This window comes from Triturus cristatus, chromosome 3_2 (genome assembly GCF_964204655.1).
Source record: "Triturus cristatus chromosome 3_2, aTriCri1.1, whole genome shotgun sequence".
Taxonomy (NCBI): domain Eukaryota; kingdom Metazoa; phylum Chordata; class Amphibia; order Caudata; family Salamandridae; genus Triturus; species Triturus cristatus.
In genome coordinates, this window is record NC_140584.1 from 866,966,816 (window position 1) to 866,982,194 (window position 15,379).

The 15,379-nt window shown below is 43.1% G+C and overlaps 1 protein-coding gene across 3 annotated transcripts in view; it reads left to right on the plus strand.

Moving 5' to 3' along the window:
* Positions 1 to 1,802: 1,802 nt before the first annotated feature.
* Positions 1,803 to 15,379, plus strand: part of TAOK1 (TAO kinase 1) — a 1,366,047-nt gene continuing 1,352,470 nt past the window's right edge. Inside the window, exon 1 of one of the 3 annotated variants that reach the window (XM_085649205.1) lies at positions 1,803 to 2,254. The gene's annotated coding sequence lies outside the window, so the exon portion shown is untranslated. The remainder of the gene's footprint in view (positions 2,255 to 15,379) is intronic. The other 2 variants (XM_085649204.1, XM_085649206.1) reach the window with 2 other exon arrangements.

Below are 15,379 nucleotides of genomic sequence, written 5' to 3' on the forward strand. Positions count from 1 at the left end.
TATGTACACGTAAACCCATACGGGCACTCACACACTGCCACTCACCCATAGAGTTACTCACACAGCTAGTCAGTAATGCAAAAAATCAAATATACTCTCATTTACTCACCTACACAGATATACACACACCACCTCACTTATTTATACAGATACTAACACATACTTACTCTCATATACAATCACTGACACAAGCACACACTCATCCATACAGCTACTCTCACAATCACTCACTCTCACATATAATCATTTATATACTCCAACACTCACATATACTGCCTTTCACATATGTAGTTACTCGCACATGTGCCACTGACATCCATTCACTCACCAACACAGCTATACAGACACTCACCCACCCATATAGCCTCTCACAGACGCGCTCTTGAACCGATACACCCAGTGAATCACCCGCTCACACATCCATGCAGGGAGTCACACACACCTCACCCACCCACATAGATTCTGAGACACCAATTCAGGTACTCAGACAACTAATCAAAAACCCATATATAGATAATCGTGTAGCTACTCACCAACCCAAACAGCCACTTACACACCAACTGACAGACTGATACAGACATGCATACAAATTAGTCAGTCACCCATGTATTTTATTTATTTATTTCTAAAGTTTTATATAGCGCGAACAAGATCCCAAAGGATAGAGCGCTTTACAAAAGGATGAAAGGAAGGACATAAATGCAATATTGACACCAAGTATGAATACAAAACAGGAAGAAACTCATAATTCGAGGACATATGAGTCAGGGAGAGTAATACAATAACAGGTGTATCGCGGGTTACAGAGGGGGGCACACTATGCTGTTAAGAAGAGCAGCATCAAAATGATGGTACAATGGTTGTAGGATCAATGTCTTCTAGCAGGTGGGCCTTATTAGTAAGACACATTTAATCACTCACTTATACAGACATGTACCTATTAAATCATCCATTCAGACACTCATGTACCCACTCATTCTTCAATACACTTTGGCATATATATGTATAAAACATATTTAAACTCTTTAGAAACACTCAGTCACTGGATAATGTCATCAGTGATGTTATTTGAGATGTTATCAGTGATGTCACTGACCATGTCATGAGTGATGTAATATGTGACATCATCAGCAGTGCATTGCGGGGGTGCGAGTTATAGTTAGTCAACTAACTATAACGGACAAATTTCTCTGGTTGTGTACGAGTGAAATGTCCAACTAATTATAACGTCCCTGAAACCTGTGTTTTTTTCCAGTGAATTTCTAAGGTTTTTTAAATGCTAATTTCTAACTATAGAGTACCTGAAACCTATGTTTTTGCTGTGAATCTAAATTATACATATATTTCTGGGAGTGCTGATCCCAACTGTATGTTTTACAAAAAAATTAAATATGACAAAACAAGCATTGACATAGCCACGCCTATTGACTTTACCAATGCTTGTTTCATTTAAAGGCTTGGACAAAAATTGTACTTAGAATTATGGCCTGTCCATAAACAGCATCAACTGATGTGGCAAAACCAGCCATTGGCTATTCTCTGACGTCGTTCCGTCGCTGTCCCTTGCGCTATGTCATTTCCCCACTCTATTCTACACCTACGCTTTCCTTTAAGCTATGATCTTCGCCGTGTTGCTGTCTCTGGAGACGCAGACTTGCTCCCTCTGCTCGTTATTTCTTCCTTCTGATTTGTACGAGTCCTCTTGGTCAGGAGAAAAAAATGGGTGTTTAGACCACGCCCACGTGGAACGTTGCTGAATGCTCTCTTTCCCAGGGCTGGTTCCCTGGTTTGTTATTGACGCTAGTCTCGCCTGGGAGCGGAAATCTCGCGAGATCGCGGAGCTGAGGCTCGCGCTAGGCTTTGGCAGTTTTGTACTGTGAGGCGGCGGCGGCGGCGCGCGGACAGGGCCGGGCGGAGACACAGGGGCCGCGCCCGCGAGCACGACAGGGGCGGTAGACCCTGTAGGAGGAGACCGAAGAACCTGAGCCCTGGAGGCTCCATGACAAGGGGCCCACAGAAGCATTTTAAGGGAGACGGCCTGAAATCGACATCATTAGGATACCCAGTACAAGTATATAGCAGCGGGGGCCCGGTGGAGCCCGTGTGGGCAACGGGGCCCCCTGCGCGGGCAACTTGCCACGGAGACCCGGCTTTCCTAACCCTACGGAAGTAAGAGAAGACGGGGGCTTCAAGAGGAAAACAAATTCGTGTCTGCGAGCCCGGCGCTGGGCCTGATCGGTGAGGTGGCGGGGAGGTCAGTGGACTGGCAGGGTATGCATGAGAAAAAGGGGGTGCATGAGAGAGGCCTGGTTCCAAGAGCGGGATACAAATCTTGGGAGCGTTGTTTGAGAAGGTCTTTGAGTGGCAACGGGAGGGCATGGCGGCTGTGGAAAGGCCTGAAAGAGATGATGAATCTGGGATGTACACGGGTTCCGTGGAGAGATAAGGTGCGGGTTTGGCGAGATTAAGAGGATGTGTAAGATGGGCCACTGGGAGTAATATGGGTCTGCCCAAGGAGAGATGAGTTGCTTTGAGGGGTGGGGCCTCAGAGAGACTGGGTGGCTGACAGAGATATTTGGCCTCTGAGCTATGGAGTTGTGGGTCTGAGATAACGCTCCCTGGGAAGGTTTGGCCTGAACACTGGGGAGGGTCAAGCAGACGCGAGGGCCCTATGAGAAATGTTGGCCGATACGAAGAAAGGGGACTCATTGAGATAATAGGAACATTGGATGCTACGTTGTGTCTGGGGAGGTGGGTTTAAGATGGACGTAGAGAACGTCAAGGGACAAACGGCCTACACGTTTTGTCCCAAGTGCCCCCATACGTATTGGTGGGTCAGGGCAATTCTGACTAATTAGAGTTAGGGTGGAAGTATATGTAAGTTCCTGGACGGTTTTTGCTTAACAGTTTGCATGGTGGTTGCAGCGAACCGTCTTCTCTGTAAGAATTGTTAAAATGTGTTTGTCGGTTGTGCAATATTGTCTGTTAATGGTGGAGTAGGGACTTGAAAAAGGGGTGGGTGGGGTGTCCTTAAACATTAGAGTCAGTGTGCACATCTGCTTGTAAGCACTGGAATGATGCGTGTGGAGACTATATGACGCTTGGAGTGAGTTATCCCTGTCAGTTAGAATTGCTGCGATTTTTTTCAGATTGAACCACTGACTTCTAAGGGTTGGAGAGAGACTAAAAGTAGACACCTTACTGTAATGAGGGGAAGTTTGCAGGGGTAACATCATTTTAAAGGTGGATATTTCTGATTGTGAGGGGCAGGAGGCACGCCCTTAGCTATAAGATTTGGTGGTATGGAACACGCAGCATCCCAGCCCGTTACGAGCAGTGGGCTGAATAGTAATACTATTAATATTATTGTTATTTAAATATGCAGATAAAATATACAGATACACATCTTGGACCATTTAACTTAAAACAATATGACACATCCCTTTAAAAGCTGCTGTCTGCAATAAGTATGAACACCTTAATCATTCAGAGTCAACACATTGCCTTCTTTTTCATGAAGTAAACTGAAACATGAGACAGGCCTTGAGGTATCGTGGTCTTAATTAGGCTCATCGTGGACCTTACACCCTGTGTTTTAACAGTTGCTTGAGCTTAGAGTAGCAATACCTTAAACAGCTGGGGGTGGAAATGTAGCTTGTCCTCAACCCACTTCAGGAACTAATAGCATTAACATAATCTTTTGGGTTAGCATGAGCAGCGTCAGAATTATGAGGAAATATTTCACAAGTAGAGTACCAATCCTTCGCTAAAGATGCAGAACTCTGGCCATCATTGGTTCTACCTCATCCATAGACTTGTCTAATTAAGGTACCTATTTACAGGTTACAAAAAGCCTTGGTTAAGCTCCCTTTGCAGGATTCCAGGGACATACACTATTGAAGCTATATTTTTCATGCAGATTTAACCTTGTATGTCTTTCCTGGGGTAATAGACTCAAAAAAATGCCAGAGATCTAACAGCCAGAATAGGTCACAGACATTCCTAAGCCCACCAAGTGAAAGGCAACCAGTGAGGCATAAAACATTGCATAACGCCTTCGTGTAATGACCCAATCTTCTATCCCACCCCTCCCGCCCTCACCCCCCCAATTTTACTCATTACAACAGAGGTCTTGGCTTTGCAAGTGAGGCGATGTTCATCATCCTGAGGTCAGTTAATAAAGCTAACGTTAGGGTGCTGGAGAGTAGTCTCATCAGACATTTTAAAAAACTCCTCAGAAAGTGATAAATCTGGACATATTAGCCCCATAATTTGGCTTCTTGTGGTGCCATCTTTACTGTTTATGTTAATGTTATTGACATTTCTAAAGCGCGAACTGCTACCCAAAGGTGTCCTGGCACTACATGAAGTCCTACAGGGGTCCTGAGTTAAAAAAGGGTGAAAACTAAACCCTGAGACTAGACAGAAAAGAGCCAAGTCTTCAAAACCTTTCTAAAGACAAGCAGGTTTGGCAAGGCTCTAAGATGCATCGCGAGGCCATTTCATGCCTTGGCTGCACCAATCACAAAACTTCTTCCACCCCAATTGGCTTTTCTTGCAAAAGGCACAGACACCAGTTTAGCTTCTGAAGAGCGTAAACATCTAGTTGGTGTATACCATTGAAATTGCATTTTGAAATGGTTGGGCCCGGTTCTATAGAGGGCATTGTGTACAGTGCATAGAGCCTTAAACTACACCCGTTTTCACACCGGCAACTAGTGAAGCCTTCTGATCTCAGCTGAGATGGAGGCAATGTTTTGGCGTGCCAGTCAGCAATCTGGCCGCTGCGTTCTGCAGAAGTTGTAATTTATTCATCGGTCCTTCTTGGATATTGACATATAAACTGTTAAAAAAATCCAGTCTGGACATCACTAAAGCAGTGATAACTAACTGGTGGCTTTCTTTAGGCAAGACTGGCATTATTTTCTTACAAGCTTTTAGAATGTAGGAGGTGGACGAAACTACTGCATTCATCTGGTACTTGAGGCTGAGTGTATTGTCTATCCAGACTCCCAAGTTTTATGCCTTTTTAACAGGAGTGGAAAGAGGACCTAGTGTGTCTGGCCACCACTCTGGGGTCCAAAAGGTGGCGTCATTACTGAACAAAACTACCTCCGTCTTACTGCAGTTAAGTTTGAGACAGTTTTGGGCCATCCAGTTGCCCACCGCTATCATGCAGTCATGAAATCTGGATGCCGTTCCCTGCAACTCTCCTGGCCTTAGCGACACCACAATTTGGGTGTCGTCTGCATATGGGGTCAAATTGAAACCAAATGATTCAATCAGGGGAACCAATAGCGACGCGTAGATGTTAAAAAGAGTTTGGCGCTTAAGGATGACCCCTGGGGACCCCACAAGGCAGAGAGTACGGTTTGGTTGAGAATTCGCCTAGGGTGACTGTCTGTCGTCTGTGTGACAGAAATGATTTAAGTAGTTTCCATGCCGAGCCCTGTACTCCAATCTCTCGCAGCCGGTCCATCAGCAATGCATGATGGACTGTATCAAAGGCCGCGGAGAGGTCCAGCATAATCATAGCTGCTTTTCCTCCCTGATCACGAACGACCCTGATCTCCTCGGTAGATTTAAGTAGTGCAGTTTCCGTACTATGGCCACTTCGAAAGCCATATTGAGTGGGGTCTAGTACCTGAGCTTCTTCCATGAAGGAACTAAGTTGTTCGTTCATGATTTTCTCTGCAATTTTTGCAGGAAAAGGGAGTCTGGATATAGATCTGTAATTGTTCACATCTTTAGGATCTAGACTCTGCTTTTTGAGCAAGGTCAGTATCGCTGCCTCTTTCCACAGTTTGGGGAAATATCCGTAATAGGGGTCAGGGTAGAAACAACAGGCTCAGCTGCTAATTTTAAAAACGAAACTTTTTTTCCACTTTCAGCAGTAATTTAGAAATGTCTATGGTGGTACTTGCAGCGACCTTGATTAACTGTGACTCGGAATCTATTCCTGTCTCAGCGTCCAGTGGGTATTTGTTGGAGGTCTTGCTCCCAGTGCTAGTGAAGGATGAAAAAATGGTATCTACTTTTTCAAAGAAAAAGTTCGCAATTTTATCACACAGTTCCTGATTGGCCTGGATAGGCGGAGGGACTGGATACGCTAAAGAAGTTACTGTTTTAAAAAGTTCTTTGGTAGAGTTTCTGGCTGAGTTGATTTTCTTCACAAAACTCTTGCTTCGTTTCTTGCCGCATCTTTTTATACTGGGTTAATCCTACTATATATTCATTTATTTTTGTTATCCTTATATTCCCTCCTCCAGGATCTCTCGAGGTGCTTACAGACCAATTTCTGGTCTCCAAGTTCTTGGGTATACCACGGTGAGGAGGGTCGTGCCCTGCTAGATTGAAGAAGTTTTTTTGGGGCAAGTTTGTTTCTGGCTGCTTCCAACCAGTTAGTGTATTGAAGTGCAGCCTCATCCAGGTCTGTTGGAGGACTGAAGGATGTGGAAATTAGCACCTCCTGTAATTCTTCTGCGATTACCCTGTTCCATGCTCTGCTAGATAGCTGTTTGGTTACTGGTTTCATAGTATGTCGATCTGGCATGGTCATTGTAAACAGCACTACCTTGTGGTCTGACCAGACCACTAGAAGAAGACCCAAAACAGAGAGTTGCTCGTTATTGGAAAATATGCCATCCAAAGTATGTCCTGCCTTATGGGTAACACCATTGACCAATTGCTTTAAGTCCAGGCTACTCATCAGATCTATCAAATTTGAGGTATCTGAATCAGCTTGTGCCTCTAAATAAAAATTAAAATCTCCTAAAATTGTATAAGAACTTACACTTAACCCTTTTTCAAACATAGAAGTAGCTTTTGTAATAAACGGGTTTCTGGGGACAGGTGGTGTATAAATGAGAGTGCCTTTAAATGTGTAGTGATTATGGGGCGACTTTTCACCCCTTCCCAAAGGCACTGCTTTTGTGAATACTTCTCGTTTCAAACCACTTTTCTCCCATTTTTTCTGTATAAACATCCATTTTTTCAATCTCTTCTTTATAATCCACTTGGTTCCACACGCTTAAAGTGATGCCAATTTTCAAAAGTTTCTCATGTTTTTGATGTGCCCATCCAGACCTCTCTTCAAAAACACATACTGACGCATATATTTATCCAGAAGCAGTGTTTATTAAAAACCCAATGCATTTCGGGCTACTGGGGCCCTTCGTCAGGGTTCACTACAAATAAACAATAGAACACGTATTTATTGTTTCATTTCATCAGTATATAAATTAAATATCATCTATAAGTACATTTGATTAAAAGTACAACTCACTCCTCCTCACCCTGATGCTTACCGCATTACTTAAAAATCAAATGTTTTACTAAATATGGGCTCGGTCTTTCCCCATGTATTTACGAGCAAGAAACCTAGGCACTGATGAAATGAAACAATAAATACGTGTTCTATTGTTTATTTGTAGTGACCCCTGACGAAGGGCCCCAGTAGCCCGAAATGATTTGGGTTTTTAATAAACACTGCTTCTGGATAAATATATGCGTCAGTATGTGTTTTTGAAGAGAGGTCTGGATGGGCACATCAAAAACATGAGAAACTTTTGAAAATTGGCATCACTTTAAGCGTGTGGAACCAAGTGGATTATAAAGAAGAGATTGAAAAAATGGATGTTTATACAGAAAAAATGGGAGAAAAGTGGTTTGAAACGAGAAGTATTCACAAAAGCAGTGCCTTTGGGAAGGAGTGAAAAGTCGCCCCATAATCACGATGTCTATTTTTAAGTGTCACCTGGGCAAGGCACTTTTCCAAGGAGCACGCAATAACAACAAATATGGATAAATTTGGATTTTTGATCATATAGAAATGGTGTGCATTCCCTACCTTCATAAAGTACTTTAAATGTGTAGTGACATGAAAACTAAAATCCAAAGCTTCACATTCATCATTCATTGAGGGCTTAAACCACGCTGTTATAGATTTATGGTAGATTACTGCCAAACCACCCCCCTTCTTATAAGGCCTATTTATAGTGAAGGAGAGATCGTGTGCTGGTGTGGCTTTCACCAAATCTGGACCTGAAGCATTGTCCGTCCAAGATTCAGTTATGAATGCGATAGTTATATCTTCTGCCTCAATAAGGGATGCATATTCCACACTATGTTTAACTAGGGATCTAGCATTTAACAGGGCATACTTCCCGATTTTGTCTTCCTCATGTCGTTTGTTATTTTTACCTATATTTTGTCTCCCTTTAGTCTTCAGGAATACAAAGAACGGTAGTTTAGTTTGACAGCCAGGGCAGGTCAGTATACTATGCGTAGACCTAGTGTCAGCTGAAATACATAAACAGTCAGCTTTTAAAACAGTAGTGTTAAAGTTATGTAAAGCCCTGCTTTGGTACTTAATAGGCAAGGATTTACCTGCTAGACTTTAAGTGACAAAACAGATGCATGTTCTCTACCGTGTGCCCTACTTGCATGCTAAGTTTATAGCTGTCAAATGACAAGTTTGCTTATTGGTAATGAGGGCTATGGTTTTTGATGCAACTTTCAGACAGCGATTAAAAAAACATTGCGATTAAATTGGTAATGGTGGTGTGACTTGTGTAAAGCATGCCAGGTGGCCCATATGAAAGCTATGAAAGGATAACATTAAATCCAGTAGAAGTTTTACTGGAATGGAATGTATCAATCAGTGCTTTGACCTAGAAATAGTGATAACTAAATCTCTAGGCTGCTCATTTTCAGTTCACGTTGGACATGACCGTTGTAGCCATTTGATTTCCTGTTCAGTGCAGTTTGTGTGGAAAGGAGTACCCTGGAAAAGCCACCGGAGCTCCTTTAGTTTCATAGAGCCTCTGAATGTGAACTATGCACTGAACTAGAACTTCTTTCTCCACTAGTTTTTGTTCATTTATCACACGAGAACTGTACATTAGGTTGAAGGATTTGTAAAACTAAAACCTCCTCTGTCTTAGGCCTTCAAGGGTGCTTGTTTCTGTGCCTACCCTAAAGCACCAGATCCTTCTGGCTTTCCTGCGTTTACATGTTCTGTTGGGTATCTGCTTTGTATCTATGAAATGATCCTTTGCTTTTAATTTGTTCTGCTCCTATTTCTCTGTCTCTAAGACATTGTTGAGGGAGCACTTTCTAGCTACAGTTAATCAAGTGTAACCATGTTTTACCTTTTTGGATTCTTTTGTTTAGTCATGAATAATGTATTCTAATCTATTCTCCTAGAGTAATAGAGCGCTTTGCTATGGAAAAGGGCTGCTGAGCGCTAACTAGCCACAGGACAGCTATCCTGCAGAACCTACTCAAACAGTCTAGTCTTTAGTAGTTTTCTAAATTTCAGTTGTGATTCCATTAGTCTCATTTGTAGTGGGAGAGCGTTCCAAAGTCTCAGGGCAATGTAGGCAAAGGAGTGACCACTGGCTCTGGCTCTCTTGATTCTTCGAACAGTGAGTAGCAGCTAGTTAGTGGACCATAACGATCACACTGGATTGTAATCGGTAATAAGGTCCTGGATTAATTTAGAACCTTTATTGTGGATGGCTTTATGTAGAAGGCATAGAGTCTTAAAATGTACTCTTGTCCATTGGAAGTCAGTGTAGGGCCGCCAGTGCTGTCCGTGCTGATTGGTGTTTGGGTATTTTTAAGAGAATGCGTGCTGTTATACGACCTGCATTCTTTTCAAGACTGACTTGGGGCTTCCAAGATATAAGGCATTGTCGTATTCAAGCCAGGAGATTATCAGGCCTTGCACCACCACTCTACGTGTTGTCTGGAAGCAATCTCAGAAGTCTTCTTAGGGTGCGGAGTAGGCTGAAAAAAGTGGCTGCTAGTTTCTTGACCTGGTTATCCATGGTCAATTTTTCTTCTAGCCAGATTCCTAAACTTTTTGCCTCCATTTTGGGGGTAGGATGCCTACCCAGAGCAGTTGACCAGTTAATTTCTGTCCACCTAGTGGGATTGTTATCCACTATCATCACCTCCTTCTACGTTAAGTTTTAAACTGCTGGCTTTTATTCAGTCCACTACATGTTTAAGGCATGAGTTAAGGTGGTTCTGTTTTAATCAATCAGTCAATCAATCACGGCGTTTGTTAAGCGCTACTACTCACCTGTGAGGGTCTCAAGGTGCTGGGTTTCACAGGTTCCAGTCCATCAAGGAGGGGGGTCTGTCGAAGAGCCAGGTTTTGAGGTTTCTTGTGAAGATGGGGAGAGATGTTGTCTGAGGTGGAGAGGGAGGGCGTTCCAGGCTCTGGCCGCAAGGAAGGAGAAGGAGCGGTCGCCTGATCTGGTCTTTCTGGTTACGGGGGACCACGCGTAGGAGAGCTGGGCTGATCGTAGGTTCCCTAGTGATGCGTGGAATTTGAGACGGCTGTTCAGGTATGCTGGTCCGGTGTCGTTGAGGGCCTTGTGAGCGTGGGTGAGCATCTTGAAGGTGACTAGCTTCGATGGGGAGCCAGTGGAGTGTGCACAGATGCTGGGAGATGTGGCAGTGTCTTGGCAGGTTGAGGACCAGTCTTGCAGCGGCGTTCTTGATGTTCTGTAGCTTGCGTGTGAGGTTTTTGTTCATTCCGGCGTAGAGTGCGTTGTCGTAGTCGAGTCTGCTGGTGACCAGGGCGTGAGTGTCAGTCTTTCTGTGTTCGAGGGGGATCCATTTGAAGGTCTTGCGTAGGAGGCGGAGGGTGTGGAAGCAGGAGGACGAGACGGCGTTGATCTGGCTGTCCATTTTGAGTTCGAAGTCCAGGATGATACCCAGGTTGCGTGCGTGGTCCATGGGGTGGGCGGACGGCTGATGGCGTGGGGGCCACCAGGTGACGTTCCAGGCCTCGGTCTGTCTGCCCATGATAAGTACTTCTGTTTTATTGATGTTTAGTTGAAGGCAGCGGTTTCTCATCCATTTGTCGACGGCTTCCATGCCTTCTCGAAAATTGTGTCTAGCGGTGTTGGGTTCGTTGGATAGGGAGAGGATGAGTTGGGTGTCTGCATATGACACTGTTGAGTCCGTAGGTTCTGACGATGGGGGCGAGCGGAGCCATGTAGATGTTGAAGGGCTGAAGGATGACCCCTGGGTGACCCCGCAGGTGGTTGGTGTAGGGTCCGAGAGGAAGGGGGAGAGTTTGACCCGCTGCGCTCTGCCGAAGAGGAAGGAGTGGATCCAGTCGAGGGCCTTGTCTTGAATCCCTGCGTCGTGGAGTCTGCGGTGAGAGATTGTGTCGAACGCCGCTGAGATGTTTCTCCTTTGTCCAGTAGGGTGCGGATGTTGTCTGTTGTTGCGAGGAGGTTTTCTAATAGTCCAGAAGAGTCCGCTCCCATAAATCAACTTTGAAAAGTAGAAGGACCAGAGAGGGCTGATCTTTATCCAGGTTGGGAGCTTGAGTCCCCAGATGTTATTAGTATGCCCTCCCTCAGGCCACGAAAAATCATGAAAATGTTGCTAGACCTGAAGCTCTAGTGACTTAACTAACATTCTCAACCTATGTGTAATGCTCTTGACCCATAAACTGGTTTTAAATGATTTGATAGTGGGCAAATAGTTTAATTCATTGAGCTGCCATTTTCTTCATTATCACATATGAGAGCACCTTCAAATGTGCGAGTTCAGCATGTCTGCTGTACAAAAAATGTGTTTGTTTGGTTTACTAGACCAAACCATTTTCCATATATAATACAAATCTAGCCACATATAGCATACACATGACCTCTGACTTGCCTCTTAGTTCATTAACAGCATTTTCATTAGGGTGTGGGCAGAAATGTTTCTCAAATCACTTTTAATAAATACATAACTAAAGCATGGAGTGGTAGCACATTGTTATTTGTAATCAGCAGATTATACATTGACGTGGCCTTGAACAGTCCCACTGACAAGCGGCTTTGCTGATAAAACTATATAGTGTACAAACAATAATGTTTGGAAATAGGGTTTCCGCAAATATGTATCATTTGCACATCACCAAGTAAAGTGTTCTGGTTTATTTTGCTCCTATTCAATATTTGTTTGCATCACACTTCTTAATTCCCAACAATTTGCTTTTGTAACTCTGGATATATTTTGAAATATTTGGTAATATTAATTTACAGGCTATTTATTTAAATGTTATGTGTTAGAGAAAAATAACTGACATTTTCAAAGGGCCCACTTGACAAAAACCTCTAACTCTAGTAAGACAGAGAAAAATAAACTTAATTTTCCAAGCAGCAATTAGTTAAAAGACAAACTGACATTTGTCCTCTTTCCTGAACAGACAGCAAATGTGTCAAGATAGAAACAAGATTTAATGGCAACTTTATTGCTCATTCACTTTCTGAATGAGAAGTATACCTGTTCCTTTCCAGCCTAAGTTTACTCACCAGATGGAACCAGTAGGTGCTTAAAATAGCACAACCTCATAAAACTTTACTCCCAATTGCGAGCAGGCGAGTAGATTTTTCGAGGCCTGTCCCTTCCTAAAATACTAGAAGTTCCAACTTTAGATTGCCATCGGCTGGAGAAGGGGCTCATGGATATAGGGGTAATCGTCCACAATAATTAGGGTGGTGCGAACAGGGTTATAGTGAAGGATGATGGTGGGGATGGGATTGTTGAATTGGTGAGATTCGATGAGGAAGGTTGTGGAGTCACCCCAAGAGGCTGAGTGGGTCCTTTAAAAGACCTCCCCCAGCTCATGGAGAATCTTCTTGTTTATGTTCTGCTCTCAAATTTGTCAGGACTCTTAATGGAGAGGCTCCTCCTTTTCTTTAATTAGTACAGCCGCTTAATTCAGGGGCTGGGCCAAAGCACAATAATAATTCCATCAAAGGACTTGGTTTTGGCCATTTTTCGAATACCTTGAATTTAGTTTCCTTGTTTGATAGTGAACTGGGCCCTCTGAATAAAATTTTATCTTGCAGCTCCTGTTAGAAAGTGAAGCTTTGTGCCTGATGTCAAGTAAAGCTATTGACCGGCTGTATTTGGATCCCCTTGCTTCACTTCCGAGTTCTAGGGGCACTTTTAGTGGTAAGATTGTTGTAAAGTTAATCCTGGCCAATGTAGACCATTTTCGGAGAAAAGGTATTTATGTTTTTCCGTTTGAAGGAACCATAGACCCTCTAAGCCTTTTACTCTTAGATTGGGCACCAAAGTTCCCAATTACGATTCCTGTAGGAGCCGGCGGGTTGTAAACCTGAAGGCTATCACAATCTCAATTGGAAGAGATACGGGGAGGAGAGTGATAAAAACTGTAGATCACTGGGTCAGGGAATCCGGGAAGGGAGATGAGTTAGTCCCATGGTAAATGTGTATAACCCCCCTGTGAGATCATTTGATTTTTTTCTGTTGTCGGTTTTCTTTTGTACACAATATTACCATTTTAGAAGATTGCACATTAACCTTTGGAAACTCAGAGTTGGATGGGTGTGGAGTATTCCAGAGACTGATTTGCCTGGTAATATTAGATCAACCAGGTGGAGGTTATGCTTTCTGGATTGCCTTAGATCTAATGACCTTATTGTTTTAAATGGTAGGTTCCCAGAGGACTCTGTCACCTTTCATTCCTCTCGAGGGCAATCCTTATTAGATTATATAGTGCTATCTTACTAAATGTTAGGCGCTTGCTCTCAATTTGAGGTACTGAGGATTTAAGTGATCACAGTATTCTCTCTTTGGTATTTGACTCCGAATTTAAGGGTCTTGAGGCCTAGAATTCCAGAAATGACACTTATTGTTTACAGTAAAACATACTTTTGGTCAAATAATAATATGGGGAACCTGTCTGCTCAGGTTAAAATAGTGAGTTTGTATCTTTCTGTCATTCCACTAGAGAACCCTATTACCTGGTTTGAAAGGCAGCTGTCCCTGTTTCGAAAATATGGTAGCAAAAATAGTATTACTAGTATTAAACCCTCTATAGTTATCCCTTGGGGGGTAAAAAAGGTAAATCACAAGATAAATTCACAAGTAAGGAAGCAATTTAAGCAGTTGTCGCTATTGAGGCACAGAGAAATCAATCTGTTGAAGTGGGTGAGAACTAAATTGAAGGTGTCTTAACGGAGGAGGGAGGAGAACCAGAAAAGGATTAAGATGAGAAGGGTCGCTTTTTCTGGTGACTCATGTAAATGCTTGTCTTTAATACCTGAATACCTGAATACTGTGATTCTAGAACTAAGGCTTGTGCCATTCCTAAATCCGATGCAGAGTGGACCCAATACATCTCACAATTATGTGGCATCAATTCCAGTTGCAGGATGTTATGGTCAAGTGTTGGGCCACTCTCATTGAGTGCATATGGCCTGCCCTCTTTGAAGGAGATAGCTTTATTACTGGTGCGTGGTTCTCTGGGCGATGGTCCTAGATGAACTCCCAATATCTGTTATTAAGCAAGGTTTCTGCATGGACTCCTTTTCTATGCCCAGTGTTCCAATATTGTTATTTGCATGGGGTTATACTGTCTTCCTGGAAAGGAATTGTTGTTGTGCCTCTATATAACAAGCATTGGCATAGCCAATAGGTCTCGCTTTTGGGACCTTATAATTATTTAGTTATGCCGCACACTATTCGTGGTGCAACAACATCAACTGTTGCATGGTTAAACACTTATAAGGTCCGAAAGGCGAGACCTATTGGCTATGGCAATGCTTGTTTTCATTATACGCTATCTTTGTAGTAGACGCTTGATGCGTGGTGTCTTGTGTGTGGGCTGCATTTGGTTACTAGCAACATTGTGCTCAAAGCTATCTTGTTACTATACGTTGTTGTCTTGGGTGTGGGAAGCATTTTTGTATTACTTAAAATATTGTTGTTATACGCTTGAGGCGCGTGGGGCTTGGCGCTTGATGTTTTCTGAATATCGCGGTGGGCTTATAGCGATCATTTTGTTTGCTTTATGGGGTGTTGTCTTATGTGTGGGATGCATTTTGTTCCTTAACATATTAACTAAACGTGAGAGGCGCGTGTGGCTTATGGTGAAAATTTGGTTTAACATTGCATGTTTTGCACCAGGTATGCATTTACTGCTATTGGGTAAAACTAGTAATGTTAATATGACGGCATCAGTTCGATTTGGGTATTTTAAATTGTATTATTATACGCGTGTCCCCAAAGTCTTAACCATGATTAAATACCTTGTTGTGCTCTGAATATTTTGAACATGCGTCACTCGTCAGCGCTATATCTTTGGCGAGGATAGCGCTGCATAAGTTCTCTACCTCACCTAAGTACCGCGGGCTGCTAAAACAGCCTAAACTCTCTAGCTATGTTTATTTACCATTAACTTGTATTTAGCTCAGACTGTGCCATCATCGATGTCAAAGCGCTTTCCATACATTGAGGCGTATTCGCAGGGAATCACATTTCAAACATTGCTGTTTCCACGAATTTTAGCAAATACAGAAAAAAATCAAGTCAGAAGGCATGGGGCTGGCAT